At 41.0% G+C, this 14,585-nt stretch overlaps 1 protein-coding gene across 4 annotated transcripts in view; it reads right to left on the bottom strand.

Annotated features, from left to right (window-relative positions):
• Nucleotides 1–14,585, bottom strand: part of LOC108728932 (dystroglycan) — a 71,888-nt gene that overhangs the window by 23,626 nt on the left and 33,677 nt on the right. For 2 of the 4 annotated variants that reach the window (XM_018457759.1, XM_018457763.1), the window contains exon 1: nt 14,046–14,417. The exons of 1 other annotated variant lie outside the window; for it this stretch is intronic. The gene's annotated coding sequence lies outside the window, so the exon portion shown is untranslated. Of the gene's footprint in view, nt 1–699; nt 705–7,282; nt 7,296–14,045; nt 14,418–14,585 lie in introns of those variants that run through there. One more of the 4 variants, XM_018457761.1, reaches the window with a different exon arrangement.

The raw sequence follows: 14,585 nt of genomic DNA, 5'->3' as shown, positions 1-14,585 counted from the left end.
GCGCGCGTAATGCCGTAACGAGGTTGCGTAAAATTGTCACTCCCGCGTTAATTCGGTTTGTGCTGAAATTAAAGTAGGAAAGCCTAGAAAAATTTTATTCTCAAATTTTAACTTATTAATTTTAAAATCAAAATTTAAATACTAATCGGGCTCTCGAAATTAAAAAAACAATAATATAACAATAATATACGGACAATGAGAGCGTTAACACAGCACGGTAATTGGTGCGCAATTTATACAATAGTCTAATAACATTCACATAATATGCAGTGAGTGCAAAAAGTATTCGTACAAGGAAATGTTTTATAAAAAAAGTCTTATTTGTAGAAAATAAACATTAATTATCAATTTTATACAATGAATACATTCTGTTCTAACATAAACAAATGAGTTTCGCATGTATTCTTGATCTTAGAAGCTAAATTTTTCGACTGTACGAATACTTTTCGAGCATCTAAATAATACAATTTTTAATTTTCGCTTAGTATCAGATGATATATTTTCTATAATTAATACACATCTTTTTGATATATATAATTTTAAGAAACATACAGTCTATTTTATTCTTTATATAAAATGTAAATAAATTATTAATTACCCAGCAAGAAATGATAGTCAATCAAACGTCGAATCGACGTTAAATTAGTGTTGAAATCACCGTATCGATATTGATTCGACATCAATTCGATGGCTCATTTCTCTCGCTGGATAATATTTACTTTTTAAAAATAAAGCTTATTAAAAAAATTTTTTTTGTACGAATACTTTTTGCACTCACTGTATATTAAAATTGTACAGTGATTGTCGATACCAGCTTATTTGGACGATTCGGTTTTTTTCAAACCATCTTCAGCAAATTCGTAGATCATTATCGTAGATGTATTGACAATAGTTGGAAGATGTTGAAACTATGTTCTATGTGAAACCGAGGATGAGTGTCTCCCTACTGTTTGGTTATTAATTTTAATTTACCCGATCTCTCCTTCTCCAATTTCGATTTCTTTCAGCCATTAACAAGATATTTCGATAATTCCGTCACGATCGCAGCCTACGGGGAAATTTCTTCGGCACGATGGTTCTCGCATACGCCATCGCCCATCGTGATTCATCCTTTGCTCATCCTATGCTCGCGCGTCCGTCTCCTCCGTCTCTCCGGCTGCTTACCTTCCTCAGATGCATAGCTGCGGTTGTTTTTATCGCCATAGGCGATGACCTCATGTATGCAACGTCGCTGTCCCGCCACGGTTACAGCCAAAGAGAAACGACGTGAGCGCAGCCGGTTTGCATCAACCCCCGAAAATAAATTCGCTCCCGGGCTTGTGCGAAATGACGCGCACGTTGCTGTATAGCGCATCGCTAAAAGCATTGAAGCGCCCAAGATGCGATGGCCGACCGTTCCCTCTCGTCCCTGATGTCGTACATCGTCAAGCTATGCCAAAATTGACGGCGAACGCTGTCGCCGATCGTTCCCCGAGTCTCGCGATGATCTTGTGACCCCATTCCCGCGCATGCGAAAGTGCGTGTGACAACATCGTTGACGTCATCGCCCATTACTGTAAGTATTTTGAGTAAACTTTTCGTTGCTCGTAATGTCCCGTAACGATACTCTCTCGTTTCGCTCGAGTTTTTTATGGAGTCGAACTTTCTGGTGCCGAAATGCAGGTATCCGTAAAATACCTGAGACCTCGTCTGCAAGACTGACCAGTTGTAAATGGTACGGAGAAGAGAGATCGCGAGATAAGAACGGTTGTGAACGCATGTACGCGTGCGAGGAGAAACGCGGGGAGAGGTAAAAGTGGGACGATCGTCGTGCATGTTTCAGAAACAGTACCATATTTGATGCGAGTCGCTCGGGGGAATCCACGGGACGAAGGAAGCCGGTGAAATTTTCACGAAAGCCGCGGAACCGATCGAACGGTACCACTGTCGCTGCAGATGCTCTACGTTCCCTGTTGAGCAGCGTATCATTGTACTCTGAATTATCTAAAAGGCGAGAGAATTCCGATATCGAATCTACTTTGCTATTCGAGATACTTTAGAAACGTCGAGATATTATTATTTATTTCCGTCCATTCGTAATGAATGATACTGTTATGTCGCTTTTAGAAAAGTAGATCTTGCTCCTAAAACAGGAAAGGTTTCAAAAAACTATTTTGAAAGCTCCGAACATTTCGCAGAGCAAAACGTCACTGCGATGAGAAGCCTCGTGAAATTTATAAACTTTGACAATGAGAAATTGCGAGCGGTATAACGAAAAGAAAAACATTAGAGTGCAGTCACATTTTCCTCGAGCCGACTCGTTACCTCTCTTTCTCTCTACCGTTGCTTCCACGATATGAAATTGAGAAGCGTGATGGCGGGCGTAAACTATAGGTTGCACGATGCAGGAATCACGTTACAGAAGCCATTGCCCTAGCTTGACCGTGGAAAAATCGACGTGCACAGCTTATTTATCAGGATGGTATCCAGAGAATAAATTTGGATCTGACAGTGATTTTATTTTGAAATGAATATTGAGCGGTTTTAAAAATTCATTACACGCTTCTCCGAGTTTGAGGTGTAAATCTACTTTTGAATTAAATATCAAATCTCGTGAAATACTATTTTTGAACGGATTTATGAGAACTTTAACGTTATGAACTTTCATAACATTTCAAATTGATTTAACTCGATACATGAATCGATATCACCAGTCGGGGGGCGTAACGTTGCAGAAATTCAATAAATGCGCGAGGCATCAAGTCGAATCGTTTTAACTGACGATATTTAATCACTAGCGGTGAACCGAGAGGCAAGTTTACGCACTAACAAACCTACCGAGCGTTGAATCGGCTTCCACCCGGAGTTGAACCAGTCGTTCCGTATTTTCGACGTGCAACCCCATCGACCGGTGATTCCGAAACATGGAACCTTTGTTCCGCCATGGCATTTCGCGTGCGTCCATACAAGCAATCGACGTAAAAGCGCCGGAAAAATTTCAGCCCGATTCAATGCATACCCTATTAACGATTTCTTTGTACTCGTGCACGAGCGTAGGTAAAACGCGCGTGGGTGAAATATCGGCGTGAGGCGTTGGTGGACAAGCGTAAAACGTAAACGCTTACATAAAATGAACGTAGAGGAAAGTGGGGAAAACCAATAGACTTGGTTAGGACGATTATCGATGTCCGTCAAATAGAATAGAAAAAAAAATGTAAAACAAAATTAATATTTTGAAGATCGTCAACTCGACATTATCGTAATTAACGTAATTAACGTTTGATACATTATCGAGCCCAATTTACCTTTCGCCTTTCTCATCAACCTACACGTGAAGATAACTTCGCGAGAAATGATGATAAAGAGAAGGCAATTTCCACCTTCATCGGCAGCGGAATGTATATCAGCCGCGCTGTCAGTTACTGTCAAAGAGATTGAGCGACAGCGCCTCAGGAATTTCTTCATTAACGTGAACTGGCTGCGTCGAAATGTCGATACCCCCAATTTCACCCACGTCGCCGAGACAGAATGCAAACATGGGCAAACATTACCGTGTATCTCGTATGAGACACGAGTTGTGCGTGCAAAGTTCGAATTCGCAACGCTTCCCGAGAATTCCGATCGCGAAAGTTTACGAATGTATAATATGAATCTCCTATATGAAAATTTTATCGCAACGTATGAAATATTTAAAAAAAATCGATTATTGCGAAGAATAATGCTAAGGTGGTCTAAAGGCTTAGGACGACAGAATGCAAGAGATCCGGGTTCGACTCCCGGCCGAGGCATTATTTTTCGCAATAAGTTTATTACAGTTTTTAAGTTGGGAAATTTGGGGGGATTATTAATATTTTCAGATTTGATTGCATTGAAAGTCCGACAACCATATCGGCACGCAATTATAATTTCTGAAATTAATTCATTTAAATGAATTTACAATAGTTCAACATCTTAACGTTCTGACCGTTATGGCGTTTCTTAATTTAAAGCATTAAATTTCAAAAAAAGATTTTTTTCTACATTTCGTAACAGTTACGTGCTCATTTAAAGAATTTGTTGGTAATCGTGACTCACTTATCGCGAGTTTACCTTCCTTTACATGCTTATCCTATTATCACTCGCGATAAGATTTCCGTTCATGCTTAAAGTTCGTACTCATAAAATATACGTGCCTCTGGGGAGCGATCATCAATCTACCGGAATGAGTTAGAATTATGTTAATAAACCTGCGCCACGTAGAGATGCATATAAACGTCGTAGAGAAACTACCGACGCTTTAACATACATTCGCACGCATTCAACTTCTAAGCTCATTCATAACTTCGTGAACCGAGAAGTCCATTCACTGCATTCGGTGCGCACAATATTACATTGCCTCCCATTTTGGTGCGAATCAATATACGTTCGCTTTACCGTGCCACTGTATCAAAAAGCATTTTTTTAGAAACGATTCGCGATTGTCAGTTATCACTGGCGTCCCAGATCTATTGAAAATTTATTAACAATCAATTTCCGGTGCGAGATACACCAATTTTTTTTTAATATTAAATAAAACATTATTTTTCTCTTAAACATTGACAAATAAAACAAAATACGATAAATATATAGATCAATTAACAAATAAACAAAATTATAAAACTCGTAACTTCTCATAAGATTTGTACTGCACTGAGAGAAAAATGATGTACTAAATTTTAATATTTGTTTGAATAGCTAACTGGATATTTACTAAATGTAAACATGTATTTATTTGATACAAGAACCATTAATTTTGTTTGATTCAACTATTATTTTTTATTTAGTAAATATTTGTTTTCCGCGTAAATAAATTTTATATTAGTATTATTCAAACAATTATTTATTAGAATTTAATATACATTTTTCTCTCGGTGTACGAACTTTAATTGGAATGCTTATTAGAGTATGAAACTTTATACAGTATCTTTACAGACAGCTTCTTGTTAGAGCTGTAAGATTTATGAGAAATCGTATTTGAAAAATGATCGCACATTTTATAATACGCATAGAATTACAACTCCTGCAGTCATAAATTCTTATAAATCTTACGAGAATAAGTTATCAGCAAGAATTCTGCTTAAAGTTGACCCCATTAATTATCGATATTTAACTATACAAAAAAAAGCAATTACGAATTTAAACCAATGGGAATAAATCTAATTAAATAAAAAGAAATCCTATATTCAATCAAAATCGGATCTCAATGCTTAAATATTATTTTATAATACAAATCAAATTTAATTTCCCGTCTATCGTACGATCAATTGATTAGCGCGGCAAACATGATGAGAAATCTTGCATATTAATGCCGTGTGCTTAATTATCTAAATTCATTGATCATATGAACATCCGCGCATCCGGTAGGATTACAGCTTGATAGAGCCTTAACAAGCAATGCCAATATTTTGCTTGCAGAAAGATTTACGACTGAGAAGAAGCACACGCGCGCGAGATATATTTATCGATCTTCGCGCGAGAATTATTACTACCGCAGCTCGCGTATTGCCGGTACGGAGGGAAGAGAAATAGATTTCTAAGCGTCGCGATAATTGACTCTGATGTGTACCACACCTGCCTCACTACGTGTCGCGAGTCTTTGTTTTTTCAGGGACAAATTATAGCGATTGCGTTCAACGTAAATCCGATCAAGAACGACCCGAAATGAAAAATACTCGAGCAAAGATAGAAATTACTTCTATACTTTGCTCTTGATAGTCGCTCTAATTTAAAATCGAGGACAATCAGTCCAGCGGAGTTCATTGAAATTCCTGGAGCTCGTCCAGTTCTCTCTGGTTTGCCCGGGAGAAATGACAAGCTCCAGCGGGATCTGTAATAATCCCGGTAATCTGGCGGATCGAGAACGATTCCGTTGAAGAATTTCCCATCCGTCGAAATTCAGACCGTTTCTTGGTGTGCGCAAACAATTGCTCATTTATGGACGCACTTTGCATCGCTCTTTCTCATATATAACGTACAACGCGCGCAATCGTGTGCTATGCATTCGACATTTATCGCGGCTCATTCGCGTGATTTAGGAGGTAACGTAAAATACAGGCGGCGGTCTCACGTTCGACGTGACGGATTTTCGAAAGGGGCAAAGAGGAAATAAGACGACGCTCAGTCCGACGAGATATATTCGCGTTCTCTTTCTTTTTTTTCGTCGTCCTTAATACTACGTGTATTTTTTTACTCGGCAGAATCATCCACCGAAATATCGTTCCTGTCCGGCTTTTATTTCTTTTTATATAAAATAGTGACTGAATTATAATAAGTAAATAAGTACAAGTAAACGGGGTTACTAGTTATCTAGCCTCATTAAGGCATCACGTAATAATACCCACCCTTGTTATGTACCTTTCAACTTTATCATGTCCGATAACGAGTTGCCGTCCATCGCGTCCTCGTTTAAAAAAACTTCGTTTCGAGACGCCGAAGAGATTTTTCCAATTTTAATTTACGGAGCATCCAAGGATCGTGGATAACATTTTATTCGCTTCCGGAATGAAATGTTATCCGTTGTCGACTCGTAATTTTACGCTGAGGGAATGCTATCGACAAATACCGCGGAGAAAATACATCCATAAGATTCGCGATCGAATTAGCGAATATTCGACGCTGTCTATCAGAATGTTGAACGCGAGTGAGATACGTGTACGTTCGTTCGAATAGCGCGAAGAAAAACAAGGTCGCCTTTGTACGAGCGGAAGTCGGAATGAAGAAGGGTGGGTGCGACTTCCTTCGAAACCCTTGTCGATCTCTAGATACTGAACACGAGATGACACACGAGAATGAGTTCTGCAACAAATTACTGTGTCCCTTCGTATTCATTAATTTTGCTCATTTGCTTTTCTTTCTTTTCCCACAGTGTCGTGACTCTATTCCACATCTGAAAATATCGTAACGCACTGCTTGGGATAATATCACCAGCTTGGGTGTATCTCCGGTGGGACTATTCAAACCTTTATCTCACGTAATATCACAAAAGCCCGTCGTGTTTTATCGTGCGCCCGGAAACTTTGTACGCGTTCTTTAACACGATAAATATACGTTATCGTAATGAGACCACGATAATCACTTGCACTCCAAGTACATCTCTGAGGAGTTTGCTAGGAGAATCGGGTAAATTTGATACGCAAACAACGAACCGCTGCGCACTCATCAAGAGATAAACACGGCGGTTGTTGTAATTAACAACCATTTTCATATTTCAAATACTAATTTAATAAAACGATAAATTAACGCAATCACTGAAATTATGTTATTTGCAAAATACACATAAGTGAACAAAATGTCCTTCTAATAAATTAATTAATTAATCCGCATGGTATTATACATATTTTAATGTTATGTATACAATAAATTGGTTATGAAGTATACGTTATATTTATTATCCCATTTTATAGAAGGATATTTTATTTATATAAATCAATATTCGCGGCAGCACTCAAATGGAAATCGATATTTCGAAAAGAGACAAAGAAAATGAAAATTGCAATGAAAATCACGCTGGTAGAATTTGACGATCGCGTGCAAATAAGTTCCAATTTCAATATTCCGCTGCAAAAAATTTCTAGTTGAAAATAGGCAAACCAGAAGATATTGATAATATCAATCAGAATTCCGGTTATCTCTTGGAATTATAATAGATTCATTCAGAAAATTCTGACTTGTTCATTTTCACAACGTAGCAAGATTTTTTTATTGAAATACGTAATTAGACGGATCTGAAAATAATTTTGTAGGTACCTCAAGCTAACAATGAGTAATGATGCATAAAGTTTTGATATTCTAGCAACCAGTTTGAGCGTCTTATTTTGATAGTCCAACAAAATTATTTTCAGATTTGTATCCAGCTTAAATTTTAGATATTTCAACAAAACCATTCTTTCCGTACAGAATTCCCAAAGACATACAACATGGACTGCGCCATTCATGTGTAAAATTGATCGACAAAAATGGAAGGGATAGGAACGTAAAGACGGCTTGTCTCCATCCTTCTATTCAACCAATCACAATATCTCAGAAAGAGAGGGAGATTGATCGTCTTCACGCTCCCTTTTTCTCATTTTTGTTGACATTTGATATACTATTTAGATACGAATAGCACAGTACACTATGTTTTTCAGAATTCCAATTAGTGCAATCAGACTCTTTTCCCAGTATGGAATCTTGTCTTTGCATCGAGAAAAGCAGGGATCGAAGTAACAGTTAGTTCGACAATGGAGCGATCTGAATTTTAGGGCTTCTAACTTTCAATGACTCGCGCGTCCGCGGCTTCTCCACTCCGTGAGGCTTTCATTTGTCGGATACCCATTCTTCTTCCGCCAAGTTGTCGCGCCCGACAGCGCGGGACGAATATCCGCCTCCGTCGCGTTCCATTTTCCATTTAAGCCCGTAAATGGGACACGCTCGACCGCCGGTCGGGTTAATTAATCGTGACCAGGATGCGGGCGCTGCACCGTGCGAAAAATATGTTCTACAACCCCCCGCGCTCCTCGCCCTCGGCGGTCGCGAAGTTGTTCCGGAGAGCGGAAAGAGGAGACGAAAAAAAAACACATAACGTTATTTTATCGCGGCACGGGGAAAATATTCGCGGCGGTTCGTTCCGCCCGGGCGGAAAGGTATTGGCGATAAGCATCGGTGCGGAAGTTACGCGCGGACGGAAATACATTCGCCGCTTATGCGAAGCATCCGCGCTCCATTAATACAGTAATAATTTCGATTATTACGTAGGAATAGGAGGGGGAGGCAAAAAAATAAGCGGGTTGAAATTCTCCGGTGAATACTGCGTGCAACGCTATACGGACACTCGTATAAAAAAATACATCAATCACTAATAGCCAATATTGGAGGCTCTCGAAGAAGGTAATTTCTCGATGCACCGCTCGTATCCTGAAACCTGCGATAAATTTCCATACGCGAGTAAAACGCTAGGATGCCCGGCATTATCAAGAGGACACCGTTAACGGTAAACGCCGCTGAAATGCCATTAGCCTGTCACCTCTTCGAAAGTTGCTGCAGGCTGAGGAAAGAACGGTGCGCTACGCGACGAAAGTTTTCGGAACAGAGGCAGTAATTTTTCGCGGAATTAAACGGGCCATTTTTAAGAAGTTACTTAGCTCGTGTATTCCGCAACGTATATTCCGCAACGTTTGCATTACGCAAGATACACTAACTAGGTTGTGATATTTTATACACATACTGCAACGGAGTTTTTAATTAATTGGTCCATCCTCGTATTAATCCGAGGAAAGTATATGTAATTAGGTAAAATATTATAATCATAAACGAGCAAATTTTTTTTAATATCATTAGGAAAACTGTTTTGTTCTATGAACCAAAAGTTTGTAGTAACAACAAAAATTCAGTTAAAATATAATCGAACGAAAATATTTGCTTAAAACGTATAAAACAAAACTGTAATTTTATGCGAACTAAACTGTTTAGTTCAAACAAATATGTATTTTTGTTACAAAATGTATTTCGCAGAAACAATTTTAAATTTTTGTTACATGTATAAACAAAATATTTGGTTAATGTCTAAGCTAAAGTTTTGGTGAAAGCTAAATTTTTTTTCTCGTGTGCTATTCAGAACAAGATTGTTACAAACTCATTCAACTCATCGTGTAGTGGGTATTCTTCGCAGCACGTCACTACGAATATATGTTCGAATATATGTCTTTCCATAGATCGGACCTCCAATCTGACATGATATATTATGGTGCGTATCAAAAGGAGCGTGCATGAAGAGGATCCGCGCTATGTAACTCATGGAGGAACGGGTGAGGTCAGTATGCCTCTAATGAGTCTTAATGAACGAGCGTGAGAGAGCTGGCTTTTCATTAATGTTAATTGTGCGAGAGATAAGAATATTGCCCGGAGGGCCTTTCCGCGGAAGGCGAAAAATCGTCCCGGTTAAATCGAAATTAACGAGGCGGACTCGCGCGAAGACACAGAACGGAGCGATTAATTCGCCGAGCGGTTAAATTTCCGTAAGTGCCCCTCGGGATATTTTCCTCGAGCAAACTGAACGGTCTCAACGAGATTTCCCTATCGATGTATGCGGCGCCAAGAAACGCTATTTCGAAAGGATTCGCTGACGAGATAATCGATAAGTCAATATGATTAAAGCTTGAAGGAACAATCATGCTTGATGTAATAAATAGAGAGATAGAGAGAGAAAAAGATAGAAAGAAGGCTTTTATCTTATCGCGGAATTTAAGCGAAGGAGCAGATCAGGGATAGCGTTCATTGTGAATGGCGCGTAGGAAAAATGTAGCAGAGGGCTCTGGCATTAGAGCGAATCGGTTGATAGTACTGTAAAAGAGCTACATCAATGATGACGTTTCATGCGGGTACGAGATTATCAAATTACACGATACTATTTCGGTCCGTGCACATAAATCGTGCAAACAATTGATTGGTAATTTCTCAACGTTAATTCTATAGATTAATAAAACAATAATCTTTGGATATCATGTGCTCCTATATGAGTAACAGGACTGTCACAAATCCCCATCCTGAAATTCCATAACTTCTCATTTAAAATTGTCAGCAGTTACAACGAAACCAACGCTTAGTCATTGCATTTAGGCCGCGGCCTATACGATAGATATCCTTGTTTGTTCTGTATATTAAACAAAGACACCTATCGTATAGGTCGCGGACTAAGCGCACGGTGTAAACGTAGCCATTGATGTTGCTAATACTGCTTGTTAATTAATTGTTAAGTTGATAGTATTCTAAAATTACGTAGGTGTGATGCACATATATTAAATTTCTTTAAAGCCAAGAATGTAAATTTTCCAGCAAATTTTACAAAATTCTCCGACTTTTCCCTGATTTTCCTGACTGTTTTCCATTTCTCTGATTTCTAGTTTTATGACAACCTTAAATAATATTACGATAATTCTTCCACAATTTTAAGCGAATCTGCGATCGCACGTGTCAGGAGCAGAATCCGCGGTTGGTTTCGCGGATTCGACACTTTGATCGACAGGAATGTCCGCGAAAGTTTTACCGGACGATAAAAATCGGTTATCGGGAGATCATGGGAAAACGGAGGAATAATGGATTTGGAAATATATATATATATATATATACATACAACGAAGGTTCTTCGTCACATCGCAGGACACGCGGATCTCGCTATTGGCGCACGTGAAAAAAGTTCGATACCGAACGAACGGATTTCTTTCTTCGACCAAACAAAGAGTTCGATTCATCGTTCAGGTCAGTGCGGAAAAAGGAACGTGAGGAGCACATTCACATCAGCAGGTCGAGCTGGTCATCTTTCTTCTTTTTTCATCACAATTGACTTCCTAGAAATTTCTAGGCTCGGTCCTTTCTCGCGACTTTTCATCCTTTTTTTTCGAATCTGAAGATACGGGGGATCCCCAAAGGACCTTCGAGGACCGTAAATACACGCAGGTATCTCCTCACCGAGCGGCGAAGTCCGGAGAGCGAAATGTCGTAAAGCGTGTTTAAACTTTCGGACAGCAGAGAGAACTATATATCTGTGCTATCGACGGTTGCAACGATGCTTCTACGATAACTTTGTCTACGAATTCTACGACGTAGAATCGCTGGTCAGACGCCAGCGCGCTTGGGACGCGCAACCTCTGGTCGGCGGAGTCGACATAATTTTTGACTGCGATAAAAAATTTATGCGTTCGCTCCATGCAACGTCGACGTGGCAAAACGGCGCGGAAAAACGATTCGTCTTTGTAGGCGCGTCGGCGACGGCAGCGTGCACCACCGCTTATGGTAATATTTCGTGCATCGCGCGGCATGCATAATGCAGCCAGAACTCGAAATTTATGCAGTGGGCGCGAGAGGAAACGGTCGTAATGTAAGACGGGCGACCGACTCTCGTGTGTCGCCTGCCCTAAACGCCGGGGAACGTTCTGCAGCTATGCATCATCGATGAGGTATAAACGTAAGACGGCCTCTACGAACTTCAGAAATGCCTTTTGATGGGATGTTCCGGTGAATAGCAACGAGATCCTCTCGCTCGCCTCTTCGAAAGCAATCTCGGGCAAACTCACTTCAACGGAATGTTAATTTGTGGGTTTCGTTAGGAATTTGTGGAAAGCCACGATAAATAATCTACGTCGACATTTTTATCGCGGATAATTCGGCTGTAAATTGCGGGAGATATCCTGCGCATGCACGCATATATTTCCCTAATGGAGATATGATGCCACCAAGTTTTAATAATTAAACAGTTATTAATACTAACGGACGTTCGCCGAAGCTAGTGATGGTCACTGTTAATGCCTTAATTTTCATATTCATTTTTGCGTAATACACGCAAAAATAAATATTAACGCTTCCCATGTAATCTTATCATCTTCCTCCTCCCTCTTCCCCCCCCTCTCTCTCTCTCTCTTTCTAATTAGATTGCTTATGTATTTAAATTCCTTACTTTTAATAGGTAAATATACACTCATTAATATTATTTATATTCAGATTTATGTGTCTCACTCTATTTTGTTATTACTTCATTATCATTATTATAACTATTGGCATTGAAAGGTCGAAATTTCAAAATGTAAAAAGAAAAAAATAGAAAAAAAATTTACATAGTATTGCAAAAAGAAAGGAAAAAATTTTTTCTTTTTACATTTTATGAACCTTTCAATGCCAATTTTTGTTGTACTCATTTTCGAGCATTCTAATTTTGACAATACTATGTAAATATATGTATTTAGAACTTGAGGAGAGAATATCCCAGGGCGTATAAAAAATAATGTTTCTCTCTCTCTCTCTCTCTCTCTTTTTTTTTCTTTTAAAAAGTATATTCGCGAGCAATACACCAGGGAGTTCGAATTAAATCAGCCGGCTCGAATTAATTCGGTAAGGAAGAAACTCGTTAACAGCGTCAAGTGTAACGGCCTTTTTCCCCCTTGCAGCTTTTAATTTCTCCTCGAAGAGAAGGAAAAAAAAAGGAGTCCCGATGGCAAAACTTGTGTGTTAACTTCCGACGCAAGAAGTTCCCTCGATCCGCTCCACCTTGCACGAGGAGAACATTTCGTCTTGCCGCAGCATCGTGATTCGCCCTGAGCGACCCAACGCTCCCGATTCGCTTCTCCGACCTAGCTCTCACTTTCTGTCCTCCGTTCCGCGAAATCCCTCCCTGCTGTCCTCTCCTCATCCCCGATCCCTCCGTCTTCCCACGCATTCGATCGCGCGAGATTCACCGTCGACGAAATTAGCCTCGGCGAAACGCGGGGAACATCTGCACCCTAAAAGAGCCCTGCTGTTCGGAGAACGATCTACAGTTACATTTTCATCTACCATTATTCCCCATATCTGAAGATAACACGCTGTATTTTTATTACAATAGCAAATACGAAGGGACGAGTGATTCGTGATTGAATAATCGAACACAATCGAACCTCGTGATCAGAGATTGACGTTGTTTTGGTCGGATACCAACAATCGAAAGTGGAGTCCGATTTCGAGTACTGCGATAATCGCCAGATAATCACGAGATAACGAGGATTGAGTAACAAGCCTCACCGAGACGGTCAGTTCACGGCAATTCGATTCGTAGTTCTTGCGTATTTACCTAAGAATGTTAGATTCGATTCGCAGTTCTTGCTCATTTACCTGAGAACGTTAAGCGTTCTACTCGCTCCTATCTATCGTAGATCTCTAGACCTTCCGGCTAAGCGAATCGCTAAGCGTCGTTGGGATCGTTGGGAATTCTCTTTGTTGCGGCGGGAGCGGATCTGCCGAGTCCCTCCCCGTTTCACGTCCACACAGAGAATTCGTAGCGCGTCGGCGGAAACGAAAGTAAGAGCGACGCATCGGGAAGAGACACAACGCGACGCCAGGGGCGTACATTACGACGACGCGCTCAACAAAATCGCGCGCTGGTCTCGCGTGCGATTCGCCGCTACTGTTGCTGTCGCGGAATCCGATCCGCGAGCGCAACCGGCTCTTTCACCTAACCTTAACGCACCTCCGCCGTACTCCGCTCACCTCTCCGACTCGCTCGCACGGTCGACCGGTGTGTCGCCGTCAGGTGTACTCGCACTCACCTCGTATCGGTGCGCAGGTGTTCCGCCAGGGACGACGATGACGACGGCGACGATGGTGGGTACGGCGAGTCCTTACCGTTTAAAGAAAGAGCTTGCGACACCGGCGGCGACTCCTCCGCACGCCTCCGTGTATATCCTCCGTACGGAAACGCACCGTAGAAACCGGACAGGGGAAAAAAAAAATGCCGGGCGAGACGGGCGACGCTCCGGAGCGCACGACGACGCGTCGGCGCGCGCGACGAGTGAAAGGGAGATAAGAAATGTATTATATACGCGCGATATACACTACCGAACGAGAAACGCAAGAAACGACGACCGCACGACGACAACGGCGGCGACAGCGACACCGCGACAAAACCGCCTTAACCGCTGGGCGCGTACTGTACGGAACGAACGGACGACGGCAGTATGGCGCCCGGCGGGGCTTCCCCGCACGTCGCACTCCCTTCTTCCGCAACCCCACTCGTCGCCACGCTGTCGACTATTGTTATCTCCGTCTCACTCCCACGCTGCAGCTCGCCATCTCGCTTCACTTAGCGG

Source organism: Mycetomoellerius zeteki, unplaced genomic scaffold, assembly GCF_001594055.1.
Source record: "Mycetomoellerius zeteki isolate Tzet28-1 unplaced genomic scaffold, Tzet1.0 scaffold667, whole genome shotgun sequence".
NCBI lineage: Eukaryota > Metazoa > Arthropoda > Insecta > Hymenoptera > Formicidae > Mycetomoellerius > Mycetomoellerius zeteki.
The sequence above is the reverse complement of the archived record's forward strand: the minus strand, read 5'-3'. Positions and strand labels throughout refer to the sequence as shown.